Source organism: Pan paniscus, chromosome 11, assembly GCF_029289425.2.
Source record: "Pan paniscus chromosome 11, NHGRI_mPanPan1-v2.0_pri, whole genome shotgun sequence".
Lineage (NCBI taxonomy): Eukaryota > Metazoa > Chordata > Mammalia > Primates > Hominidae > Pan > Pan paniscus.
This window is the reverse complement of record NC_073260.2, coordinates 103,125,258-103,144,132: the sequence shown is the minus strand read 5'-3', so window position 1 is coordinate 103,144,132 and position 18,875 is coordinate 103,125,258.

Sequence of the window (18,875 nt, the reverse complement as noted above, 5' to 3'; positions counted from 1 at the left end):
TTATATCTTAACTGTATTGTCTATATCTTGAAAAGTCATTATAGTTACTATTTTTGATTGGTTCATCTTTTCCTCTTTCTAAATATATGTCTAAATTCAAACTCTCTGATTCACACAGCTCACAACAGACAACATACCATACCACCCTCTGGGGTGTGGTAGCTCTAATTCCCCCAAATCATCAATCTTCCACCTTTCCTGCACTTGTAAAGGATGTATTAAATCCCCAGAATGTGTGTGTGAACTGTAAATAGTTGTGACATCATTTTCCATCCCTCAGAAACCTAGGCTTCAAACAATTTGATGATCTTTAGGCAACATTAGTATAAAATCAGTCTATATATAGAGAGAGCAGAAAGAATCAGTTTTTTTTAATTAAACCAAATAAATTATATTATTGATTATTTTCATGATGCAATTAAACTATATTATTAAACAATTAAAATGCTCAAAGTTCTTAAATGGGCACAGGAATTTCTATAATAGATAAACTTTCTTTTCAGAAATATACATTGCAAAAATTAACAACTTTTAGTAGTTTATCTAGTCAGTACATTTTTATTGGCTCAAACTGTTAAGTCTGTCAAACACTGAGAAATGAGCATTTTGTCTACGTTCAATTCAGATTTTGCTGGGAACTTAAGTATATTTACTTTTTATGTGGTATTTGACCATGAAAATTTGTTTGGCTAACCCTGATTTTTTTATTCACCTTCAGCTTTATGTTAGTAAAGGGATATATGAATATGATAAAACAAATGGAATATAAAGTATTTCCATATAGTGCTCACAAGACCAAATATATTTCTTTCTCATTTTACTTTTTGTACAAAGTAAATTAGTCTGGTTTTGCATCCCAATGCATAGGGCCAAAAAGAAAATTAATGTATGTCTACATGAGGTAAGAATTTAAGAAGGAAGTCAAGAGAAATTAGAAAACGTCTTGAGATAAATGAAAATAAAAAGACAACATTACAAAAGCAGTACTAAGTGGAAAATTTACAGCTATAAAAGCTTACACTAAAAAAGAGGAAGAAAGAGCTCAAATACACTACCCAATTTTATATCTTATGTGGCTAGAAGCAGGAGTGCAAACTAAACCCAAAGCTGGCACAAGGCAGGAAATTATAAAAATTGGAGCAAAGATAAACAAAATAGAGAAAAAGTAATTTAAAAATTAGCAAAGTAATAGTTGGTTTTTTGATAAGTTTTTAAAAATTGACAAACCCCTAACTAGATTGATTAAGAAAAAAGAGAGAAGACTCAAAGAACAAAAATCAGAAACAAAAGAGGAGACATTAGAGCTGATGCTATAGAAATAAAAAAGATAAGAGACAATTAGAACAATTAAATGTCAACAAATTTAATATTGTACAGGAAATGGACAAATTTCTAGAAACATATACATAAAATCTGCTAAGGCTGAATCGTGAAGAAACAAAAAAATCTAAGCAGACCTATAACTGGTAAGGAGACTAAATCAATAAGTAAAAACTTCTGAACAAAGAAAAACCCAGGGACACATGGCTTCACTGGAGAATTCTGCTGAACATTTAAAGAAAAATTTACACTAGTCTTTCTCAGCCCTTCCATAATATTGATGAGGAAGGTACTCTTTCAAACTAATTTTATGAGTCTAGCATTATCCTCATATCAAAGCCAGACAAGGACATGACACAAAAACTACTAAAGACCAACATCCCTACTGATATTGATGCAAAAGTTCTTAACAAAAAACTTGGAACTCAGATTTAATAGCACATTAAAAGGATTATGCATTATGACTAATTGGGATTTACTCCTGGTATACAAAGATGGTTCAACATTTTTTTTAAAAAACCCAGTGAATGTCATATATTTCATTAACAGAACGAAGGGAGAGAAACTGTAATAATCTCAATTGATGCTGAAAAAGCATTTTACAACATTCAAAATCCTTTCATGATAAAAACACTCAACTAGAAATAGAAGGAAATTATTTCAACGTGATAAAGACTATTATATGAAAATCCCACAGCTAACATCATATTCAGTGGTGAAAAACTAAAAACTTTTACTCTAAGATCAGAAACAAAGCAATAATTCTACTCTCACCACTTCTATTTAATGTAGTACTTGAAGTCCTAGCCAGAGGAATTGATAAGAAAATGAAATAAAAGGCATACAAATTGGAAAGGAAGAAGTAAAATGATCTCTGTTGGCAGACAGAATGATCTTATATGTAGAAAATCCTAAAGATTACAAACACACACAGGGATACACACACATTGTTAGAACTTATAAATGAAATGAGTAAAGTTAATAAAATGTACTTCCTGCTTCCAGCCTGTTGTGCAGGTCACAATCTCCTGACTAACCTTCCTTACCCACACTATGAAGTGGAGCTGGAAAAACTCAGTGTGGAAGTGCAGTGGTAGTTTAAATCAGCAGGAAATCTTATAGTTGATAGTGTGTGAAATGGCTTTGTCAACAGTAAATTTCCAGTTTCCCAGGTTCATTACGAATATCAGATAATAATGTCTGCCTGTATAATTTGAAAATATATTCATCATCACATTAGTCAAACACAGAGCTCAGGTGTATTTTAAGAACTTGTTAGAGAATTCTACATTGTCAACTGACAGAAGCTTTTTCGTGGAAGCGTATGGATGTTGGTAGAATTTGGGAGATGTTACTGTAACCTGCACAATTTTGTATTTGAGGTCATTAATGAGGAGGTTTGTGTGCGTGTGTGTGTGTGTGTGTGTGTGTGTGTGTGTGTATACGTTGATTGCTCAGGCAGCTGGAAGGGACATCAATTTGGGAGGGTTTCTTGAATCATTGTTTCAGATTTCCTAGCCAATGCTTTAGTGTGCTTCCCTGTAAATTGGAGGGGAGGGTCTTAGTAATATTTTAGTAGATTTTTGTCCTTTTTCTTTTCTCGATGACTGCTTCTGGTTGGACCAGGTTAGGAGCAAGGGAAAGGCTTGGCAACTATTGAATCTCTGTTTCTTTATTTGATTGCCTTACATATTTCAATTATTATGATCCTTTCTATTCATGGAATGCTGGAGAAGATTAGGTATAATATATATATGTATATATATACATACACAGACATACATATAGACACATGCATGCATGTAACTTATACATATATGCATAATTTTACTTACTTTTGTTCATTTTGTTACATTGTTATTTTTAGTGTGAAAAGATTGTCCTAGCTAACTCTGTGCTGTCACTTTGCCCTGAAAATCTCTGCAGCCATATCAAGAGCTATTGACTTTATGCATAGTTGACTCTAGAACAATACAGGAGTTAGAGGCTGACCCCCCTCAAAGTGAAAAATCTGCATATAACTTTTGACTTTCCGAAGACTTAACTACTAATAGCTTACTGTCAACTGAAAGCCTTATCAATAACATAAACCATCAATTAACACATATTTTGTATGTTATACATAATATATATTCTCACAATAAAGCAAGCTAGAAAAAAGAAAAGGAGATCACAAGAAAGAGAAAATAGATTTATTATTCATTAAGTGGAAATGGATCATCATCAAGGTCATCATCACACTAAGCTGCGAAGCAGGAGGAGGAAGGGGAGGGGTGGTCTTGCTGTCTTGAGAGGTGGCAGAAGTGGAAGTAAATCCACTTATAAGTGGGCCCTAGTAGTTCAAACCTGTGTTTTTCAAGGGTCAACTCCATATTCAAAAGAATTGGAGAACCGAGGCAGTGCTGGCAGCAGCAGAGCTGGGGGTAAGAGCTGATCCACTGCAGCACTGAGCCACTCATCCACTCTGGGCTAAGTCTCTCTCAGGCTCTGGCCTTTAGCCGCTGAAGGCACATTCTCACTTGGGAAGAGGATGAGGAGAAACTTGGGTCGCAACTATGTTGGTCACAAATGTCTTTGCAGAATCAGCGCAGTGTCAGCAGGAAGCAGTTGAATTTGAAGGCAGATACACCTTGACTCTTCCTGCCTGCCAATGCCCTGCCTCGCAGTAGACAAGTCTCCATAGATGACCAGCCAAGCACAGAAGTGCAGTAATAGAGGGACCTGCAGTACCAACACTGCCCACACATCTATACTTCACAAGCCAGTAAAGACATCCAGTAGCTCATTGTGGATTCGTTTAGGTGCATTGAAGTTCTTAGTCCTCTAGGAGGAGATTGCACCAGTCATGTGATGTTCATTTGCTTAATAAACAAAAGTGAACATCAAGATCTGTGAAGATGTTCCTAGAGCCAGCAGCAGCTTGAGAACTTGGAATGTAAGAAACTCCCCAAAATGTGGTATTCTGGGCTCTCGACTGCACAGATAGAATTTGTCAAATTTGTTAAAAATTACAACCGTGTTGTTTACATAGAATTATTTTGACAGTTAAGTTCACCCAAATATCGATATTGTGTAAAAATGTGTGCCCACTATAGATGTCATGATCCCCTCCTCCAAAGTTGTGTGGGCTCTCAGGACAGATCAAGTACTCACAAGTCACTCTAGTGGAGCCCCATATTTAAAGAGAACCTCTGCTCTGCTCACCCAGTGCCTCATTCCTCCCCCTAATTCTCCTCTAATCCTACTAGAAACTAGGTTATAAAACAATCTTCTGTCACCAGCACTAGTGCAGTCCAGGCTCCCCCAAGAAGTCTGGGAGTTTGGAGTGCCTCTCAACATTACGTCCAGAAACAAAGGGTGACTTTCACACTAGTTTAGCATCCCCCACGTGCAGAGTGCTGAGATGGGCCGACTGGAGAGAGGAGACTACAACTCTTAACCCTCCTGGCCTCAGGTTCTGCCTGTTCTGTGGAAAGAAGAAAAAAAATAATGGTTCTGCCCCGTGCTCAAATTTGACTCTGTTCCTTGCCAGTTGTGGCCTTCAGGCAAATCTCATCTCTTCCCCGAGCCTCATGCTCCCCACAGCCTTCTGAGACACAATTTAGAAAATATGAATGCTAATAGTGAGTGTAAAACCACCGCAAAGTGTTATGTGGACGTTAGTGGTTATTCTTCAACACATCTAATTGTGTTGAACTGGACTACTTTTCCAGCTTTGCCGTTATTTGTCATAGGATTGTTTGTTGATTTAAAAGTGTGTTTCTCGCTTGAACCAGGGAGGCGGAGGTTGCCATAAGCCGAGATCGCGCCACGGCACTCCAGCCTGGGCACGGAGCCAGACTCCGTCTCAAAAAAAAGTGTGATTCTGCAGCCATAGTTCATAGCCTGGATCCCAGCTCTGACCTTGTAAAATAGCCTAAACGTGTGTTCCCTAGTTTCCTCATCTTTAATGTGGGGACAATTATAGTATTTTTTTCCATAGGATTATTGTAAGGATTAAATGAGTAAATACACACAAAAGGCATCGAAGTATGCCTACTAAAAATAATTAGGACTGTTAGAAGTCAGAGTAGCTACCCTCAGGGAAGAAACAGAAAAGCTGGTTTTAAGTAGTGACGAGAAGGCAACACTCAGGAGGCTTCTAGGTCCTGAGCAAAATCTTTTATTTTTCACACAGGTGGTAGTTTCAGAGTGCATTCAGTGTATGAATATTCATTGTGCTATATGCCTAAGATACTTGCAATTTCTGTGTATTATACTTTTTCTTTTCTTTTTTGTTTTTAAGATGGAATCTCACTCTGTTGCCCTGGTGGGAGTGCAGTAGCATGATCATAACTCACTGCAGTCTCAAACTCCTGGGCTCAAGCAATCCTCCTGCCTCTTACCTCAGCCTCCTGATTAGCTGGGGTTACAGGCACGTGATAGCACATCTGGCTCTGTTATTTTCATGGTAAAAAATACCGCAATATGTGTAATTATATATATTTGTCTGCTATGGTATATAGATTTGTCTGCTATGGCTGTGTCCCGTTTGGCCCTCTAAAAAGTTGTTCATGCTTGTCCTTTTCTAAAAAGGACAAGATTCAGCTTTTTGAGAATCTGTTCCATTATGGCTAAATGTTTTCAAAAAACTGGTCTTGTAAAAATGTTCTAATGAAGAGTTGATTCATTGTGACATCCTCTTTTATTCCAAAGAATCCTTTTAAAATTTTCCATGCATATGTTTTATCAGTAATACAATGTAATCAAATATTAGCACCTCAAAAATATATTCGAAGACTTGTAAAACTCAAACAAAACTTGTGACCATGAAGTTTTGATGTTTCATCATGTTTCCTAAAATAGAAAGTTTACAAAATCTTTCAATCTCCTAAGTTACTAGATGATGCTTACAGAAGCAATAAAATCAGAGAAACAAAAATGTTAGAAAATTCTTGCAGGTGATTTTCAATATTGTTTTATTTTGTGCAAAAAATAATTAACCTTTTAGAAGGTCCCAGAGTATTAGAAGCCCAAACTCTGGAATATTCTCAATTTTAGTTGAGCTTTTCAGTTATTATAATATTGGTATAGCTACTCGTATAATTAGTAATACAAAAGATTCTGAGTCTTATTTGTAAATAAAGTTCAAAATGAGTCATATGTTATAGGTAATCATGTTAGATATAAACCACTATTGAAAAAGAATATAAAAACAAAATACTTTATTTTTTGATTATACAATATATATAGTCCATTATGTTCACATTAAGAATGATGTTAACAATTGTTTTGACGTTTTTAAAATGAAAGAAAAACTTCAATATATCTAGTTCATGAAATTGTTAATAAACTAGAAAATGATATGGACATAAAAATGACATTAGCCAAGTATATGATAATGAGGCCATGGTGGCAGGTGTACACAAAGGCATAAAAGCCATTATTTCCCACCCAAAATGATTATGTCACATTTGTGCCTTACTCAGCTCATAATCTTATGTAAAATTCTGCATTTGTGAATTAAGATAACTTTTTAAAAGTATTGTACAAAGGGTATAGCTACATTTTTGAATTCAACTAGCAGATGGGAAATTATCATGTCCCATTACACTACATTAAAATTAACCACTACATTAAAAACACTCAAGGATATCTAGGGCATAAAAATAAAAATCGATGTATTGGCACTTAAGATATGTATTAAGCAGTAAATGATACCAAATGCAAACCTGCATTATGCTGAAATGGAAAGCATCTTAATGCAAAGAGATTACACATTTTTATGCAACTTATCTATGTGGGATGACATTTTGAACCAAGTGGAAAATGTTAATAAAATTCTCCAATGAAAACCATGACTATACAGCATATAAAGCTGAATGCTTCATAGAAAGCCCTTGCTTAAAACAAGTAGGATTTAAAAGTTCCTATAAGTGGAAATTAATGAAGATAGTTATTGCTTCATGAGATATTGCCAAACATGGTAATGTTCTTAATTGAAAATGAGTAAGCAGAAAAGTAATTTTGAAAATATTCTGATGTTTGCCTACATTAAAATCAGAAACTTACCAAAAAAAAAAAAAAGTCTGGTCTTGGCATATTTAAACTTAAAATAATGTGTTTTAATAGTTTTCAGTTTTTTCAACTACTTTGTTGTAGGAAAAAAATAACCATTAAAACTTAACAAAGTCACCTACATTGGGGCACACATTTTCCCTTTCCCGCGGGGTGCCCTGTCCACTGAAAGGTGGACAGCACTTTGTAAGCTCGCTTCCTGATTGTTCATGAGTTTCCCCTTTCTCCGAATTCGGGTCTGTCTCCGCAGAAATGGCCCTGAATCTCTAACACTGACTACGGCACGATCTGATTTTGAGCCGTCAGTCCCCTCAATACACTGGCACATTGGTAAAACGGTCTCGCTAAAATGTTCCATGAGAAAAATGTCTCGGGGGAGGCGGCGGTAGAGCTCTCCCTCTGTAGTCAGAGCCGTGAAAGCCGGCGTTTACTCGCTGCTCACGAGGCCTGCGGACCCTAATCCCCAAGCGCCCGGGCCTCGACTCTGCGGACCCCAAGCGCGGGTCTCCTTGAGGAAGCGGCGACCGCGGGTTAGGGTCGCTGGTGGGTCCGTTACCGCTGGTCCGGCGCCCTCTGTCGGCTGTTTGTAACAGCAAAGGCAGCTTTGTGCGCTGTTAGCAGTGGTCGCGTGCTCAGTGTCACTGCTGTGCTGGTGATTGAAATTCTCCGTGTCCTGATCTCTGCTGATGCCACTCCTCACCTGCTCTGCTCTCCTCCATCCTTCACATTTCACTCATCAGCATATGTCATCTTCTATTTTCCCAATCATTTCCCGTAGTCATGTAAATTGGAAGCATAAGTATCCTCTCCTTTCCACCCACAAGAGCCACTAGCTCTGTTTTCTACAGGAGTCACTGAAATAATTGTAAGAAACTCACTCTCTGGTCCAGAGGTCATAAGTCTCACAGGTCTTGTCTCCCACGCACCTCGTGAACTTGCGGTGAGAATTAACTGAGCAACATATAGAGCCACCTGGGCCATAGTAAATATGGTTATTTTATACCAATAATTATGATGATTATTAACTTTGTTGATTACGCTTTAGACTCTCAGAGATAATTACCAACTGTTAATTTCATTTTGCCAACTATATAAAATGGTCAAGATATTTCCTTGTCATTTTGTCAACACATCTACACATTTGTAGGTGAGGCACACATTGGTGAAAGTATCTGATAATTTGTAATCAATTTGAGAATTGTAGACCATAAAGGAACATCAGTGTATTATAACTAAAGTGGAAGGCTTTCTAGAAAATAAGTGATGATTCAGTACATGCAGTTTGCACAGACACGTAATGCTGTGGGTGAGGAGGTGGAGTTTGGAGTCTGACAAAATCTAGGTTTTGAAACCTAGATTTGCCTTTTATTTACTAGATTGTTTTAGTTACATACACTCCGTTAGCATGCAGGTTTTTGGTAAATGAGATTATAGTGAGGGGATTAAATGAGTCCCTCAGAGAGGGGAAAATAATTTGTAGTTGCTGTCATCATCATCACCATTTTTGATAAAGACTGAAAGAAGCCTGTGTGATTTGTCTGTCAGGCCCTTGGTGGTCATGATCAGAGCAACAATGAAACATTTAATTAGTAATCGATTCAGGATTAATGTGCCATAAGAAAATATAGGCAGCAGCATGGAATGTGTTCTTTATTCTCAAACAAATGTAGAGAATAAAAACTATTTTAATGAAACCTTGCCACATAACCATGATAACCTGAGGTCTCTTCATCATGAAATCATTCATGTAGCACCTGTAATACATTGGTTAGATTGTGACCCAATATTTCAAGTTTAAATCATATATGACAGACAAAATTATCAAGTATAATTATTAACCCTTTCTCTAAAAGAGGATCTCATATCTATACTCACAAGTAAAATCACAGATATTGAATCAAGGAGAGGAGAGAAATGATGGCCTGAAGTTGGCCCCATTTAAGAAAGGCACACGGGTATGAATGAGAGAAAGAAACCCACAAGAAGTAGAAGGAGGCTACAAGAAAGAATATGCAGGCGTTTGGGGAAAAAAACCACATTTGCTCAGAAGGAGCTACCATGATAAGAGTGACTCATGGAGTGAATGGTTAAAGAACATTTAATTTTTATTTCTAGCTATGTTGCCCAGATCTAGCTAAGTTGCCCAGGCTGGAGTGCAGTGGCATGATCACAGTGCATGGCAGCCTTGAACTCCTGGGCTCAAGCTATCCTCCTGCCTTTTTCAAAAAACATAAGTAAAACTGAATTAGTTCCAGCTAGTAAAACTGCCAAAGTGTTTGGTGCATCTTCTTCATAGCCCTAGAAAGGGTTCCTACCGATTACTTACTCTATAAGACCTGTCAGCTTTGCCAGAGTGCTCCACTACAGAAATAATACATTTGTCTTATTTACCAATATATTCACTAAATAAGTACATTACTTGAAACAGATATACTCAAAATATTTTATGAAGCAATGAAATAAATAAAACCATTTATGTTCTTTTTGAAATTGATGGCAGATTAAAGGTTTATGGACATTTTGTATCTTTTCAAGAGTATGAGTTAAGACCCAACATTTACAGTTAAGATTTAACTCCCTCCTACACTCCACAGCAAAAACAAACAAAAAAAAAGGCAAGCCGACCATGTTTACAAAGAATAAAATTTGAAGACAAGTATCATGAGATAAATTGTAATTGTTACAAACTAAAAATGTACTTTCCTTATATTCAAAAGTACTGTACAATTTCTTCTTATTGAAAAAGGCTAACAAAAATGACTCAATACATTTTATTACAGAAGCAGAAGGGAAGTCTTTGAATTGAGCTTAAAGCAACAAATTAATAGATGAGACCCAACTGACCAAAATGAGGTTTACGTCTAAGTCTCTTCTCCAAACTTCTGAGTTTTCTGATAAGCCTATTAGCACAGAGAAATAACTTACTGATTTTTACTTCTTAATTTCTGGTAGGACAATGTCCTGGGCACAGCAGCTATGTACTTTCTTTTTCAGATAGAGACTGGTCCTTTGGGAATAACCCGTCACAGCCAGGCTGGAGTTCTACCCAAGGTCTCTTCCATTTCCTGTTCCAAACAGTTCTCCAGAAATTCTAGCTACTGACCAAGCCCAGTGAGGAATGTCAGCCCTTTGTGCTGAAAACATTGGAGATCTGCTGGATCATCTCATGGAGAATATTGGTGGCCTGAGCCTTTTGGAATTTGGTGCCATCCATCTGCTCCAGGAGAACCTGAAAACATTCTTGTCCTTCAGACAGGAAGAAAAGGAAGATTCTTCCATTTGGTGAAGAACTGTGAAGGTCTCCTGCTTCTGGAAGGCTGGGCCAGGTCACAGCTAAGGGTACAGAGAAAGCTGGAGAACATCATCCTCAGTGTCACTAGTGAAAAGGTTGGCAGGGCCACTGGTGGGATGCAGCTGGCCGGGCCTTGTGAGCCTTCACTCAGCTGTCTCAGCACTTTCTTGTTGTGAGACTATTACATTACCAGGCTAGGATTTTCAGTTTTTGTACTTATCTCAATTTTTTTTTCCATTTTGTTCACTTTCTATTCTATTTATGGATCTCAGATAATGTCATGACCTCAGCACTTCTTTTGTATTATAATGGAAATTAAACACTCGGAAAATGAAAGAAATCTCGATCTAACAGGATGTATTCATCCGAATGAGAACCAATGTTTAAATAAAAACCTGTCTGAGTCTCAATCTATTTCTCTTAAAATTCTAATAATGATGCTTAGAGGTTTTATCTTAGATGTCATTTTTACTTTCTTTTCTTTTCTTTCTTTCTTTTTTTTTTTTTTGAGATACAGTCTCTCTCTGTCACCCAGACTGGAGTGCAGTGGTGTGATCTCTGCTCACTGCAACCTCTGCCTCCTGGGTTCAAGCAATTCTCCTGCCTCAGCCTCCCAAGTAGCTGGGATTACAGGAACCTGCCACCATGCCTGGCTAATTTTTCTGTATTTTTAGTAGAGACAGGTTTTCACCATGTTGGCCAGGCTGGTTTCGAACTCCTCGCCTCAAGTGATCTGCCTGCCTTGGCCTCCCAAGTGCTAGGATTACAGGCGTGAGCCACTGTGCCTGGCCCATTTTTACTTATTAAATGGCACTGAAATACACATTTCCTCACCTCTCTCCATTTCCCTTTTAAGGGGCTAATGCACTAGATTTGATTTCTTCCACCTTTCTTTACAGGAGCCACAGATCACAATCTACAGATCACAGGGCATAAAACTGGCATACCAACGGTTAACTCATCCAGTTGTCTTCATTCTGTCACTAAAAATGTGTTCACTGCATATACGGGACAAACAATGTGCTTGGCAATGTGGGTTCAAGGATAATAAGACAGGATGATGATTGCCCTCCAGGGAGCAAAAGCCAGACATTAAAGACACGATTATGATTAATTAAGCACTAGCATTCTCAGTGCTGCCAAGAGGAAGTACTGAGAGCAAATCAAGAGGGGAGTTGAGAGGCAGTAGAAAGCTCCACTTTCTGACAAAATCTGTGACTCTTAGCAAGTTAAACATCAGATTTTCATTTCCTCTTCTGAAAAATTGAGAATATTTTAGTAGTTGTCATATTAGAAACTGTAAAGATTAAATGAAATAAAGTTTGGAAATTACTGGCTGAGAATCTGAACATGATAAATTATAGTGATGTGGTTTGGCTGTGTCTCCACCCAAATCTTAGCTTGAATTGTAATAATTCCCACATGTCAATAGTGGGGCCAGGTGGAGATAATTGAATCATGGGGGCAGTTTCTCCCATATTGTTCTCGTGGTAGCGAATAAGTCTCACAAGATCCAATGGTTTTATAAATGGGGGTTCTCCTCCCTGCACAAGCTCTCTCTTGCCTGCCACCATGTAAGACATGACTTTGCTCCTCATTCACCTTCTGGCATGATTGTGAGGCCTCCCCAGCCATGTGGAACTGTGAGTCAATTAAACCTCTTTCCTTTATAAATTACTCAGTCTTGGGTATGTCTTTAGTAGCAGCATGAGAACAGACTAATACAGATAGTAACCTTTAGTATAATCTATATAGTTTGCATTTGTGAACTATATAGAAAAAATACATATATACATACAACCATGTATTTATAATCTGTATAGTCCATATTCAACCAAGTCCATCCAAGAAAAGCTTTGATTGCAGCTCCCCTGACACTCTCAGGGTCTTGCACATTGGCGCCTCCTAAATGGAAACTCTAGGAGAGGAAATTGTCTGTAAGACTGGAAAATATTTTAAAGAAGTTTATTCTGAGTCAATATGAGTGACCATATCCTGGAGAAAGAGTTTTAAGAGGTCCTGAAAAAGTGCACCCAAGGTGGTTGGGTTATAATTTGGTTTTAGACATTTCAGGGAGATACGAATTGCAGGTAAAATCATAAATCAATACATGGAAGGTATACAGTGGTTTGGCCAGAAAAGGCAAGACATCTCAAAGTGGGGATTTAAAAGTCACAGGTGGGTTTCAGGGATTCTTTAGCTGGCAATTGGTTGAAACAGTTAAGCTTTGTCTAAAGACTTGAAGTCATTAGAAAAGAATGCTTAAATTAAGATAAACGGGTCTGCAATCTGCCATGTGGTATTATATGAGAGTTAGGTTAGAAAGTGAGCCAAATTTTACTGGGTTAATTTTTTAAAATCCATTTAAGGAGATTTTATGGTTTGCAGTACATAACTCTCGCCTTGCATGGCCTTAGGTCTTGCTTATAATTTGGTATCTTATTGCCACAAAGTCTGTTTTGTCTTATTATCTCTCTTATAACATCAGTGCTGGTCAGTTTGTGTCCAAACTCCAAAACGGAGGGGGATATAATGAGGCGTGTCCATCCTGCTTCCCATCATGGTTGAGAATTCAGTTAAGGTTTTTAGGGGTCCCATTGGCCAAAAGGGTGCATGTTCAGCCAATGGGTGGCTTAGTATTTTATTTTTAGTTTTAGTTTATAACTATATATCTATATATATGTAAGTATATGTAGAATATATACTTACATTTTATAGATTATGGGTATTTAAATATATAGATATATACATATATGTTATAATTTTATATAAAGTATATGCTGAAATATATAAATATGTATAGGTAAGTATTTAAATGTACAGAAACACACATATAAAATAGATCAATATAAAAATATATCCTTTATATATTTAAAATATATACTTAAATTATCAACTCAAATACTATTTTAATACAATATTAAAATTGGAAATTAATGCCTAAACATCCATGATGAGGCAAATATCAAAATTTTAATTAAGTAAAGGTAGGAAATGTAAGAAGACCCTGAGGGTCTTACAAAGGAGAGGGGCCAGTGTAACAAATTATGGCAAACTCCACTCAGGCTATAAAATTCTTACCCTAGAAAATAAAAAGTTCTGACCTGCTCCTCTACTCTTTGTAGGCAACACTGCTCATTTCTCTTTTCAGCAACACAAGTCAAGGTGGGGTCTTGAGGAAGGCCTTTCAGTAAACCAAAGTTAAATAAAATTATCTCAGTGTCACTGAGTCACTGGAAATGTCAGACATGGCACTTCTCCCAGATAAAACAAAGTAGGGATCTTGAAAGCATTGCTGAGTTTGCTTCCTTTAAAGCTAGGGAAGTAAGATCACAACATTCTTGTTTTGGTATAAAGTATTTAAAATAATGCTGTTGAGTTTTAATATGCCTGAATTATGGTTTCAGCGACATTGGCGTCTGAAGCTGAAAGCTTAGCTCCTGGCACACCCTGGGGCAGGCACGGGCGCCTCTCTCCTCCTGGCCCGGTGCGCGGCGTCCCCAGCCCCGGGCGCTCCTAGGACCCGTCCGCTCGCCCCAGGGTCCAGCGTGTCCCCTTCCCCAAGACGTCCCCGCCCTGCGCCCCCATACAAACGGAATCCCCAAGATTAAACCCGTGCGATCTCGAGCCCTCAAGTCCCGGAATCAACGGGTCCCTCTGTAAAAACAAGTCTCGCTGAAGTCTCTATGGGAAATAAAAGCCCCAAACCCAGGGGAAAATCCCGAAAATAAAAGGTGCCCTGCTGGCTACCTGAGGAAGATGTCTCAAGGGAGACCACGGCGGAGCTGCCTCCTGAGCAGCAAGAGATTTTTTTACTCAGGTCGAAGCTGCACAAAGTTGGCGCGATAAGCCGCGACGACGTTTCCCTGGGGATGCGGGACGCCCCGAAACTCAAACCCGCGGTTCCCAAATCCTGGGCATCAGGAAAACCCATTCTGGCGCCTTGCTGCGGCCGTGGTGCGCAGCGCTGGGAGCTTTGCGCTCTTTGCGTAGCGGGCCCGCGCCCCTTCGAGGCCGGCTAGTGAATCTCTGAAATCACAGTGGCCTACACCTCCCTGGTAATGGCGGGAGTCATCATGCTCATCTCCAGCGGTGCCTGCTCACTTGGCAGGGACAAGTCTTGGAGCCATGGCTAGAAAACAAGGAAGGCAGGAGGAAACCTCAGTGCTATTCACACAGCTGAAAAGTATCCCCTCTCAATCATGCCTAATGACAGAACCCACTTCAAGTTTTCTAGGAAACGAGGAAATATCACCCAAATCCAGAAGACAGGAGACATGCGTTTCCACCGTCAGCTGCTCCAACAGATCTTCAGCCTCTTCCCCAGGGACGACACACTGGCTGTTTGGCATAAGATCCTCCTCAATAAACGACTCTCCAGACTTGATCACAGTCTGGAACGACTGCAGCTGACAAAAGTACATTTCTACAAAAGTAGAAAATCTATCTTGTCTCTATTTAGGAATTGCTGTCTGGAAATATTTCCAAAGAATCATTCACTATGTGAAGTAAAGGGAATAAGGCCTCTGTGCCTGGGAGGTTGTCAGAGGGGAAATTAAAGGGCGCTTTTCCCTAGTTAACAATCCTCAAAGAAAAGACAGCAAATAAACAAGAAAGTTATTATATATTCATGACTCTCTCTAATCAATTACATTATTGTTTTCTGAGCCAAAAAAGCAATGTCATCTCAGATTTTTTAACCAGCTAGAAAAATCTGAAACCAAAATCAGTAGATTATATCAAAATTATATTGTGCATTACAAATTTATAAAAAATGTTTGCAGAAAAGAACACGTATTAGTTTCTTAAGATGATCATTTATTATTTTATTTATCTGCTTAAATCTTTGAGGGGTATTTGCTGTTTCCAAAGTTGGAAATTTAATTTTTTATGGAAAAGTTTCTTCAGGATAGTATTTTAAAAGACTTTGTCAGTTAAGTTGATGAGAGCTGCTGTAACAGATAAATAGAAAACAATTAGTAATTAGATCAATATGCAAATTTACCTTTCCTTCCTATAAAAGCTCAATGCAGGACTTCCTGCTCAGATGACTCGGGTTGGCTATTCAGGGATCTGAGTACCTTTTATTTTGTGGCTTTGCTATCTTCAACATATAACCCCAAATGTGGCTGTGGTGCTTCAATCTATTTTAGTCAATTGCAAAGGTTAAACTGTGTGGTACATCACGTGGAGATGTTTTCACAGGCCAAGATGTTACAGGGCAAGAATCTCTTCCAACCAAATTAACATGGCCTGGATTTATTCTCACAGGATACCAAGATGCAAAGAAGTTGTGAAAGGGAGTCCAATTGGGTGACTAGTAGGAAAAGAAGGCAAGTTCTTTGAACAAGATTAATCTTCATTTTTATAATATTTTTACAAATGCTATTTTTGGAGGAAAAACAACCAATGTTTTTGCTCACATATTCTATTAAAAACTCTCTTCCAAAATCTGATTTCACAATTCAAACTCAGGGAAGTGGACACAGATGTCATTTATTAGAGTTTATGGCATCATTGACTCTTTGAAAGAAAGGGTTAAATTGGTTCCCAAAGCCATTGGCTAAAGTTGAAAAAAGACCAAGAGTATGGGATAAGGCCTTGGAACACATGTAAAATTGAAATTGTTTCCTTATTGTTGAGGAGACAAGGAAACTATGACAGGTATCTCTGCAGGTACTTGAAGACCACTGAAAGAAAAGTGGAGAGGGAATTTTCCATTTGTCCAAGTCATTATTTCTCATTCAGATATTCTAATTATTAAAAATACAAACTTGAAAATGGTTCTACAAGCAAGTGGCTATTCTTTCTTTGAATATTCCACATAATTTTCAACGATAACTTCCAATGAAGAACCTTGAAGAATTTACAAATTATCTTTTGATGTATTTTCCTTTCAAATTATGTATCTAATGTGTATTGTTAATATTCTTTCCACTGGTTTTATAGTGATTACTCTTTTTCATGAATATGGGCTGAGCTCCTGAAATGATAGGGACTGGGCCAAGATGCCAGGGGAAAAGACTAGATAAGATGACGTGTCTCCCCGTAAGTATCTTATGGAGTCCTGATAAAATATTCTAAAGAGAAAATAGGTCAGATCACTAAAGGCGACATCTCTGACAGCAAAAAAAGAGAAAATTATAACCATGCATAAGGAAGAATAAGAACACTACCAGGCAAAAACATCTGACCAAGGACTCAAAATCCAAAATCATGGTTTTTTCACCTGAAGTAGCACTTTGAATATTACATCCCAAATTTTGGAAATCAAACAGAAATGGACCTCACTATCGCATGGAAAATGGATGGAGATAACAAGAAGCAAATGGTCATTCATCTATTTTTTTGTATGAGGAGAATCTTAAAAAATCACTGGATAAGGCGACATAATTATCACATGATTTAAGACACACTTAAAAAAATGGAAGGCCAAACGGAAGAGTAAAGGCATAGTTTGCTCCAATTCTAGGCCTGTTTTTAGCAAGTATCTTTCCACCTATGCAAACACATTATTTTTTTCCAACCCCATTTCTTTAGTTCTCTCAATATATTGCCCATCATGTTTGCCCGGTTTCTCAAAACAAGTGGTAAAATTAACTCAGCAGCAAACTCTGCTGGCCTGCAACATAAAAGGCATCAACCAGCTGGCAAGTCAGGTGACTCAGAGACTTTGGTATCACAGTCCTCCTCCTATAATACACTGGACTCTCCTCATTTCTCCAGAAGACCTTCCATTCCCACTTTTAATCCTTTTAGTGAGCCCTTCTAGATGTGGTCTCCCTGAGCTCTGAGCCTTAGTTCATTGGTTTAGTTCTGATTTAGCTCATGTCTCTAGCTTGTCATTGCTTAGTCTTAAACTTGGGCTAAGATAGAAATCTAAGGCCTTATGGATATTTGAATAAAAGGATAGAAATATGCAGGTTTTTACAGAGTTGTTTATGCATATATTACTAGGGTGAACAAAGAGTTTTGCAACTACATTCAAGTTTATGAATATACATTCTCAAGAAAACAAAACTAGTATATAACATGTAAATAAATTGGGGCCCATCTTTATTATAATGTAACATCAGGCACAAACAAATAGGGCTTTTCAGTGAGGGAGAGGGTGAAGGAGCTGAAAAGAAAGGCCGTGACCTTCTTTATGTAGGACTGTACTAAGAAAACATTGACCAGGGTCTAGAAACCAGCTCTGGGTCTTATGGCCAGAAATAATTCCCAGGGAACATGTAAGAAATGAGGATTTAGAGTCAGATGTTTTGGGTTCCAACTGTAGCTCCACAACTCAATAGCTCCCTGTGCTTCTGGGTTTTCCTTTTGTAAAAGAGGACAACAGTACAACCTGTCAGTGTCTGCTTTGGTCACTGATATCTCTAGCAACTAAGTAGGGATGGGCATATAGTAGATGTTCAATAAATATGAAAATGAGGGTATTTCTCATTGAATGAAGTGAAAATAGTTTTTGTAAGTGCTAAGAACAATTGATTGATAACAAACATGATAAAATTTAGCAACTTTTTATTCTTCTTATTAGTGTTATCATTATTGTCCTTTTAAGTCAAGATAAGTTTCCTTTGAGATCATCTAGTCCCTGGCTTCTTGTTAGATAGATATATTAGTCAGAGTTCTCCAGAGGGACAGAACTAAGAAGATATGTTTCTATATAAGAGGGAGTTTATTAAGGAGAATTGACTCACACGGTCACAAGGTAAAGTCCCACCATAGGCTGTCGGCAGGTTGAGGAGCAAGGGAGCCAGTGGTGGATCAGTCCGTGTCCCAAAACCTCCCAAGTAGAGAAATCAACAGTGCAGCCTTTAGTCTGTGGCCAAAGGCCTGAGACCCCCTTCCAAATCACTGGTGTAAGTCCAAGAGTTCAAAAGCTGAAGAACTTGGAGTCTGATTTCAAAGGCAGGAAGCATCCATCAGAAAGATGAAGGTCAGAATACTCAGCAAGTCTCCTCTTCCATCTTCTCCTCCCTACTTAATTCTAGCCATGCTGGCAGCTGATTAGATGGTGCCCACAGTGACTGAGTGTGGGTCTGCCTCTCGCAGTTCACTGACTCAAATTTTAATCTCCTTTGGCAATACCCTCACAGACACACCTAGGAACAACGCTTTGCATCCTTCAATTCAATCAAGATAACACTCAATGTTAACCATCACAACAGACAACATGCAATATACTGATCTTCTGAGTTTATCT